We start from the raw sequence: 10,646 nt of genomic DNA, 5'->3' as shown, positions 1-10,646 counted from the left end.
CAAAGAGACTATTTACAGTCTATATATAACAACTATTATAAGTAGACAAAGACACTATTTACAGTCTTCATACAACAACTATTATAAGTAGACAAAGACACTATTTACAGTCTACATACAACAACTATTATGAGTAGACAGAGACACTATTTACAGTCTACATACAACAACTATTATGAGTAGACAAAGACACTATTTACAGTCTTCATACAACAACTATTATAAGTAGACAAAGACACTATTTACAGTCTTCATACAACAACTATTATAAGTAGACAAAGACACTATTAACAGTCTATATATAACAACTATTATAAGTAGACAAAGACACTATTAACAGTCTATATACAGACAACTATTATGAGTACACAAAGACACTATTTACAGTCTACATACAACAACTATTATGAGTAGACAAAGACACTATTTACAGTCTTCATACAACAACTATTATAAGTAGACAAAGACACTATTAACAGTCTATATATAACAACTATTATAAGTAGACAAAGACACTATTAAGTCTATATACAGACAACTATTATGAGTACACAAAGACACTATTTACAGTCTACATACAACAACTATTATAAGTAGACGAAGACACTATTTACAGTCTATATAAAACAACTATTATAAGTAGACAAAGACACTATTTACAGTCTACATATAACAACTATTATGAGTAGACAAAGACACTATTTACAGTCTACATATAACAAATATTATAAGTAGACAAAGACTATTTACAGTCTTCATACAACAACTATTATGAGTAGACAAAGACACTATTTACAGTCTTCATACAACAACTATTATAAGTAGACAAAGACACTATTTACAGTCTACATATAAAATAAATTAAATATAGTGTATACAAACCTATATGGACAGTGGTTGTTTTTAAACACTTGATCAGCACAGTATGTATAATCAAATACTTATGATATTTATGAAATTCAATGAGGTAATAATATAGTAATTAGATTTTAGAGATTTGATTATGGACTTACAGAGTGACACATGGCATTAATGGTATCAACCATTGAATTCCAACACTTGAGGGCGACCTTTAGAGATTTTCACTGTTATTAATTACCAGCAGGAACAACTCTTTGAGTCAGTGATGGCACATTGCAAGGTACTGGGTTTCCTCTCATTATGTATTTTATACAATACTTAGTTATTTGGTAATGATTTAACATGTAGTGTGTACTTGTATATGAGCTTAAATATGTCTTGGTGAAACACGGTTATTTATGGAAATGATGCCAAAAAAAATATCTATGGAATTCAAAAAAGTCTGGAAAAATAAATGATGAGAAAAAGCTTACATATACTAATATTAGAATGAACAGTTTGTGCTAGAAGTATATAGCACTGCTAGTTTAAAATAACTATACCTGTTCATTGGAGTTGTCTCTCTTCTTTCTTTCTTTGCCTTGATGACAGTCAAGGGTCATTCTGCCACTCGTGATGAAGGGAATACCATCATATGCCACATTATCTATATCTTTGGCATTCTCCCTCAGATTCCAAAAAACTTTATGTGATTTACCTATGGTTTTAGTGTTCAACATTGTCATTAAATCTAATATTACCATCGATATAGTAAGATTACCTTTAAAAAATACCAGTTATATGGACATATTTGTGTTTGTTAGAAAACATGATATACATGGTGTTTTTTTTAAGTTTATTCATAAATGTTTTATTTCAATAAACAAAAAATACATGTAAATAAATACAAAAAATTAGTAATCAAAAGTTAACATAAAGAAAATTATGCATTTTAGCTAATAACAAAAGGAATTATAAAACACAACATAACGGCATTCAAAAAACACTACATTCTTGAAAATATGTTTAATTAAAAAATGTTTTATTCAATAAATTAAAAAGTAAATACAACTTACGAATAAAGAAGTAATAAAATCAAGGGAAAGTGACACTATTTTAAAAACTAAATAAGTTAACAAGGTATAAAACAAAACAAAATCTTATGCTATCAAGATCTGTGAGATACATATCCATAAAACATTCAAAATAAGATATAAATAAAATCAAAACATAACTATGGCATAGGTAGTATGTAAATGTCAATATTGTTATGCTAATTAGGCTTGAACTAGGGGTCAATAAGTATCTCCAAATTATCCAAGTATTCCACACAGTAAATATGCATTTGAACAAAACAGTCTCTAGAACCTGATATGAATATTATTAGTCTAAGCTCTGAATGAATTACATGTTAGAAATATACATTTCAGAAAACAATTCTAACGAACATAACTTGTTGAAAATTAATTACTTCAATATACATGCACTAGTTATTAGAAATGATATATATATTGATACTGATAGAATAACCATAAATTTAAAAAGAAAAAAAGAAGCAAAATATGGGTAATTCTTCAATGAAAACCTATTATATATAAGGAATCAATTATAATACTATAAAACCATATGTATCAATAATAAAAAACAACAAGTAAAACTGTATAAATAACCTAAATATTCATGTCATGAAATTACCGGCTACCTACCAATAACGTCTCTAAATGTATAAGAACCAAACGACTTTGTACGACGGTAAACACAAAATTTAGAGTGTGTTTCGATCTCAAATACACGAATCAGTTCTAATGCCTCTTCAACGTTGTTTACATAGCCACTGTAATCATCTGTGCGTTCGATAAACTTCTCTCTCCACGTCATTTTGATTGTTGTTTTCGATAGCAATTGCGATAGCAAGTGTGGATACTCAACTTACGTTGATTTGAAAATCAACTGGTAAATTTAAATATCTTTAAATTCCCGCTGCCTGTACTATTTACATAATAGTCTCCGCCCACGCTGTGACGCTCCTGTCAAAACGCGCTAAGACCCCCCGCGACCTGGTGCAGCGCATCCGATCCAGTGCCTTCCATGGAGGAATGGAAGTGAACGGTTTAGAAATAGGACCGAAATGACGAGCGATCGTAATTTTTGTGTGCGTTTTTCGCTGACAAAATCGAATTTCAACATGGCGGAAGTAACCAACGGCTCTCATAACATCTCCTACGATGTCAATTTGTCAACAGTCCAAAGAAATTTCCACTGAATTTTACCAGAAATACATCGTTGAATACATGTAGTTGGTCGTGGGAACGGTACAAGCATCAGAAGTACCGCTAAGTTCGTGTTATCTCCCAACGGGGAATTTACGGGTGTCGTAGTGAAAGTCGGCAAAATGCGTAACTTGTTGACCCGTAGTCTGCGCCCATACTATCGTCTTGGGACCAATTTTTATCGACGTAAAGAATTAATTTGTTCATATTTCTTTGTGGTAATGTTCAATAACGAATAATACTCATACAAGTCCAATTTATACTGGTCAATGGCGGGTAGATTACACACGATCTGACGATTTTCCGATCGGATTTTTAGCGTGCGTTTTTTAAAGGAAAAATTCAAATTTCAACATGGCCGCAGCCAAAATCGTCTCCCCTAACATCATTTACGATGTAAATAACGGTTTTGTTCGTGAAAAATTCTGTTAAATTTCGACTTGGATGGCATTTTTGACTACAAGTAGGTGGCTGTATGAACTCAGTGTACTCTATGTAACCATCACGTTACAGCGACGTACGTTCAAAATGCTAGCTGCATATTTCCGTTGATCGGTGTGCATGTCGGCAAATACCACCACCTTGCCCATCCGATTTTGGCGCCGATACTACCGACTTATGGGCATTTTTTACCGATTTGGAGAATAAATTTGGTGATAATTTTTTGCTGTCTTGTCAAATACTGAGTTATATTTACAGAAGCTCACTTTTCAGATGGTCTTGAGGCGATGACTTTAGATATTTTAGTACACTTTCAATGCCAGTGGGGATGGACTGCAGCGTCATAAATAGATTATTGAGCCGTTAATTATTTTAATTCAAATTTAATACGACTGAAAATCTCATTTTCTGCCAAATTTTCGCCAATTTTGACCATTGAACCAGTGTACAGAAGTTTTGTAGTAACATAAATGTTGACATTTTGAATTTTGTTTGTGACATAAATATTTTGTTTATTTGTGATGTCAATAAATAAACAACCTGTGTTTGTTTTATTAATATTTTATTACTTTAATCCATATTTCGGTTGTGTGTGTGATAGTTGACTGTATGAATTTGCATCTATGACGTAGAAAATTTATTTTCCATTCAAATGATGCCTTATTTTTAAAAAATAGGCAACTCTAAGTATTTTTACATCAGTTTGATTACATACCACTCACTCTCACATTATGTTAGTGAGGGGGCTGGTGGAGCACAAACAATCCCATGAGGCCAATGGTGGTGAAAGAGTTAACTTCCCTTGCTGATAACCGAGTCCTATCACTACCTTTGAATGCTAGAACATTTAGTGAAACACCAATGGCAGTTAATTCAGCAGAATAAGTGAAACCCTTGTCTGCCATTACATCGTCACCTTTATCTAAATAATCTTTAAAGTTACTGTTACCAACTATGCATTTATCCGAGGCTCGCCCACCCCACATTCTAGAAACATATGTCACTGCACCATTTGGCCCAATCCCTACTAAAAATTTGAATGTATCATGATGTTTGTATTCACTCCATGTTTGCCTCTTTGCTGCTAATGATGATGGTGTCTCTGAAAATAACTCTGTGCAGTCTACAACCATTCTTGTGTCTGGAAATTTGTCAAATGCATGACATCTTCCTTGGTTAGCTTCTTCAATAGATGGCATGGTACATATGGTTGATAATTCAACAGCTAAGAAATTAACCCATGTGACAAAAATATGTGATATTGTTGATTCAGACACCCCAACCCTTTTTGCCAAATCTCGTGTAAACAACCCAATAACCCTCAATCTAACCATCACAATAAAGAATTCATCTTGCAGAGATATCTTTCTGTCTGGACCAGGTTTGTTTGAATCATGGATTTTGTGGAAATGAGTGTGTTTATCTTTCCCACCCCGCCAATACTGTAAATTAACTGCCTTTGACTCTAGATATTCAAATATAGCACAAAATATAGCAAAATTTGGAAACTTTAAGCCAGTCCAAAATCTCATTTGTATGTTATCGTCCTTAACGGTAGAAATTGTTAAAAGTCTACTACAGTACAGTTCATTAACCTCCCTTAGGAGATGATTTTGAGTTTCTAGGAACTTAAGATAAGCATAGTACTCAGGATCCTGGATTTTGATGTTTTAATTATTCCAATTTGAATGACAAATAATCAGCAGTTGTCCTGAGGTAGTCATGATCAGTAGAAATGACTGATAACTGCTAAGGGAAAGGAAAGAAAGTTGGTGTAAGTTCATTGCAAGTCAAATGAGTCAATAGACCTGTTGCCAGTTCCAAGATGCACTGCGCGTCTCTCCATACAATAAAATGTATTGTGTACATGATTTCATTCTTGTTTTTGGCTTTACATTACCTGGTGAAAACCCAATGACAAGGACAATGCTACAACTCAAACTGGACTTTCTGTTTTTGTATCTGCTCACATGAATGAATTATTTTCAATCATATAGAATGATTTTTGTAAATTATAATCAAATTAGATTTTCAAATGTACACATGACTTACCTCAGACTACGGTTGTGGTTGTGGTTGTGTTTTGGAACCTAACTCACACTCAATCAGTTTTGTAGAACATACATTCACATTTTCACATACATCAACACCTGACTGAAAAATTAGGATAACATAAGAATACCATGAAATCCATATCATATGATAACTATACAACTTAGTATATTATACAAGATTTCTGATACAACTGTGCCTACTGCTGTACCATTACTTCTGCCATACTTTGGAAAAGTTTTTACATTTCAAATATCATTATCCTGATTGTTGAAGCATCACGCAATGACATTGGACCAAATGCTATTTACATAGTGCATAATATAAATAATTATCTGTTAATGTTCAATGCTCTAATATTTGATACTGAATAACCTGATAAGGAAATAATCATTACCTGTTTACTGTTAGTCTCTGTCCCAGTGAAAGAGTTACAGTTTATGTCACCACTAGATGTCTTACACTGAAATACATACAAAGTTTTGTCAAAAGTTAGAAATGATGCGAAATGTACACTTTGTAGCACCATGGTTTATCACAACATTTATACACAAAATATGTCAAAGACAACCTTAATACACACATATATATACACACATATAAACAAAACAATGGTAGCACAAATATGTAAACATTCAGTTACATTTCCTTGCAGCACATTATCTGGCAAAGTAGTAATTCTAATTAGTGGAAATCTATACAATGCAATAAATAAATAAATAGCTCCCTACCTGGTCTACTGTACATTCATCTTCCACCTCATGATTAATGTCCTGTGTTGTATTATGATCAGACTCCTTGTTCATGTCTTCCTGAAATGTCAAATGATACAAGGGTGACAAAATAAAACATAAAACATATTACAAAGTAACATTAACAAATGATCATTCATCAAAAAATGACATAAACGCATTTTTTTCCATTAATTGTAAATGAAGCAAATATTGAATGAATGAAATCAACAAAAGAAAACTAAAGAAATACATGTATATACTGGTTTTGTTTATACATATAACATGAGTGTATTTCAAACAACACAAGAAAACAAACTTGTACATTCAGAAGTTGTACTTTATGGAAAAACACTCTACAGGACATGACACAACACTACACTGCACTTCACACGACACGACACTACACTGCACTGCACTACACTACACTACACTACACTACACTACACTGCACTGCACTGCACTACACTATACTGCACTACACTACACTACACTACACTACACTGCACTGCACTACACTAGACTAGACTAGACTAGACTACACTACACTGTGCACTACATTGTACACTGCACTACACTACACAAGACACTACAATATTACACCACTACGCTACACAACACGACATGACACGACACAACACTACACTACATTACAATATACTACACTACACTACAGTGTAACAGTTAGAAAGTCATATTTGATGTCCATCTAGCACTAGCAACTAGCGCTACTCCATGTAGAAAGATGATTGATGGCTTTCTATGTGACTATTGACCTGGTTATCCTGAAATACTCATAATCTCTGTCGTTTAGAGTCCACAATGAAGTTTTTCCGTTCAAAGATTTCGAAAAATTCTCCCAACTTGTCAGCACCGTACACACACAAGAGCACGAGTTGCTAAAATATAAACTCCATGATCACATATGTTGTAATTATAATTCAGTGCTAACTTGAATGTCGTGTTTATGTTTTTTGTTGTATTGTCCCTGCCAGGGTCAAGTTTGTTGGTGATTTTTCACCCAAAACTAAACATATAAGTCATACCTGAATGTTTATTTTAGGACCAGACAATAAGCTTACTCTTGAATTTTATGTTACAACATGACTAACACAGACATAAACAAACTGATAAGAGAGTCGTGTGAACCTAGTTTGATAATGACACAGACAACTAACAAGATTAGTTGTTTGTGATAATGATAAGAAGTAGACGTTTTATGATAAGTTATAACTTCTGTAGTGGTAGTATAATGTCTCAAAGTTAAACTAACCTTGTTTACAACTTGACCAGTCCCTTCTTTCTGGATGCCTTTATTTTTATGCCAAGGAAAAATAGTTGGAATGTATGAAGACGTCTTAGGATCATCACTCTTCATGTTGTTTACGAAATGTACGTCACATACTTTTTGATGGACACTTGGTTGCCACGACCATCGTTTTTTACAATGAGATCGTACAGCTACAATCCACACATTTCGACGTGATTTTGGCCCTACTGGAAACTTGTAATATTTCCCCCCATCACGCCAACGTTGTAGAAAACAAAAGGGAACACAACAGTTGTCCTTTTTACCCATATCTGTAAAATACACATTGGAGTCTACCGACGTCTGCTAATTACCATAAAATACACATTGGAGTCTACCGACGTCTGCTAATTACCATAAAATACACATTGGAGTCTACCGACGTCTGCTAATTACCATAAAATACACATTGGAGTCTACCGACGTCTACTAATTACCATAAAATACACATTGGAGTCTACCGACGTCTGCTAATTACCATAAAATACACATTGGAGTCTACCGACGTCAGCTAATTACCATAAAATACACATTGGAGTCTACCGACGTCTGCTAATTACCATAAAATACACATTGGAGTCTACCGACGTCTACTAATTACCATAAAATACACATTGGAGTCTACCGACGTCTACTAATTACCATAAAATACACATTGGAGTCTACCGACGTCTGCTAATTACCATAAAATACACATTGGAGTCTACCGACGTCTACTAATTACCATAAAATACACATTGGAGTCTACCGACGTCTGCTAATTCCCATAAAATATACATTGGAGTCTACCGACGTCTGCTAATTACCATAAAATACACATTGGAGTCTACCGACGTCTGCTAATTCCCATAAAATACACATTGGAGTCTACCGACGTCTGCTAATTACCATAAAATACACATTGGAGTCTACCGACGTCTACTAATTACCATAAAATACACATTGGAGTCTACTGACGTATACTAATTACCATAAAATACACATTGGAGTCTACCGACGTCTGCTAATTACCATAAAATACACATTGGAATCTACCGACGTCTACTAATTACCATAAAATACACATTGGAGTCTACCGACGTCTACTAATTACCATAAAATACACATTGGAGTCTACCGACGTCTACTAATTACCATAAAATACACATTGGAGTCTACCGACGTCTGCTAATTACCATAAAATACACATTGGAGTCTACCGACGTCTACTAATTCCCATAAAATACACATTGGAGTCTACCGACGTCTACTAATTCCCATAAAATACACATTGGAGTCTACCGACGTCTACTAATTACCATAAAATACACATTGGAGTCTACCGACGTCTACTAATTACCATAAAATACACATTGGAGTCTACCGACGTCTGCTAATTACCATAAAATACACATTGGAGTCTACCGACGTCTGCTAATTACCATAAAATACACATTGGAGTCTACCGACGTCTGCTAATTACCATAAAATACACATTGGAGTCTACCGACGTCTGCTAATTACCATAAAATACACATTGGAGTCTACCGACGTCTGCTAATTACCATAAAATACACATTGGAGTCTACCGACGTCTGCTAATTACCATAAAATACACATTGGAGTCTACCGACGTCTGCTAATTACCATAAAATACACATTGGAGTCTACCGACGTCTACTAATTACCATAAAATACACATTGGAGTCTACCGACGTCTGCTAATTACCATAAAATACACATTGGAGTCTACCGACGTCTACTAATTACCATAAAATACACATTGGAGTCTACCGACGTCTACTAATTACCATAAAATACACATTGGAGTCTACCGACGTCTGCTAATTCCCATAAAATACACATTGGAGTCTACCGACGTCTACTAATTACCATAAAATACACATTGGAGTCTACCGATGTCTGCTAATTACCATAAAATACACATTGGAGTCTACCGACGTCTGCTAATTACCATAAAATACACATTGGAGTCTACCGACGTCTGCTAATTACCATAAAATACACATTGGAGTCTACCGACGTCTGCTAATTACCATAAAATACACATTGGAGTCTACCGACGTCTACTAATTACCATAAAATACACATTGGAGTCTACCGACGTCTGCTAATTACCATAAAATACACATTGGAGTCTACCGACGTCTACTAATTACCATAAAATACACATTGGAGTCTACCGACGTCTACTAATTACCATAAAATACACATTGGAGTCTACCGACGTCTGCTAATTACCATAAAATACACATTGGAGTCTACCGACGTCTACTAATTACCATAAAATACACATTGGAGTCTACCGACGTCTGCTAATTCCCATAAAATACACATTGGAGTCTACCGACGTCTACTAATTCCCATAAAATACACATTGGAGTCTACCGACGTCTACTAATTCCCATAAAATACACATTGGAGTCTACCGACGTCTACTAATTCCCATAAAATACACATTGGAGTCTACCGACGTCTACTAATTCCCATAAAATACACATTGGAGTCTACCGACGTCTACTAATTCCCATAAAATACACATTGGAGTCTACCGATGTCTGCTAATTACCATAAAATACACATTGGAGTCTACCGACGTCTACTAATTACCATAAAATACACATTGGAGTCTACCGACGTCTACTAATTACCATAAAATACACATTGGAGTCTACCGACGTCTGCTAATTCCCATAAAATACACATTGGAGTCTACCGACGTCTGCTAATTACCATAAAATACACATTGGAGTCTACCGACGTCTACTAATTACCATAAAATACACATTGGAGTCTACCGACGTCTACTAATTCCCATAAAATACACATTGGAGTCTACCGACGTCTGCTAATTCCCATAAAATACACATTGAAGTCTACCGACGTCTACTAATTACCATAAAATACACATTGGAGTCTACCGACGTCTGCTAATTACCATAAAATACACATTGAAGTCTACCGACGTCTGCTAATTACCATAAAATACACATTGGAGTCTAC

General features: G+C 34.5%; 1 long non-coding RNA gene across 1 annotated transcript; it reads right to left on the bottom strand.

The window, feature by feature from the left end:
- Positions 1–5,609: 5,609 nt before the first annotated feature.
- On the bottom strand, positions 5,610–6,423 carry LOC144440429 (uncharacterized). Its single transcript, XR_013481198.1, has 3 exons — positions 6,335–6,423; positions 6,001–6,066; positions 5,610–5,705 (listed from the first exon to the last, which is right to left on the bottom strand). It is a non-coding gene; the product is annotated as an uncharacterized LOC144440429 (long non-coding RNA).
- Between the last annotated feature and the right edge of the window lie 4,223 nt (positions 6,424–10,646).

Source organism: Glandiceps talaboti, chromosome 9 (assembly GCF_964340395.1).
Source record: "Glandiceps talaboti chromosome 9, keGlaTala1.1, whole genome shotgun sequence".
NCBI classification, from domain to species: Eukaryota; Metazoa; Hemichordata; class Enteropneusta; family Spengelidae; genus Glandiceps; species Glandiceps talaboti.
The sequence above is the reverse complement of the archived record's forward strand: the minus strand, read 5'-3'. Positions and strand labels throughout refer to the sequence as shown.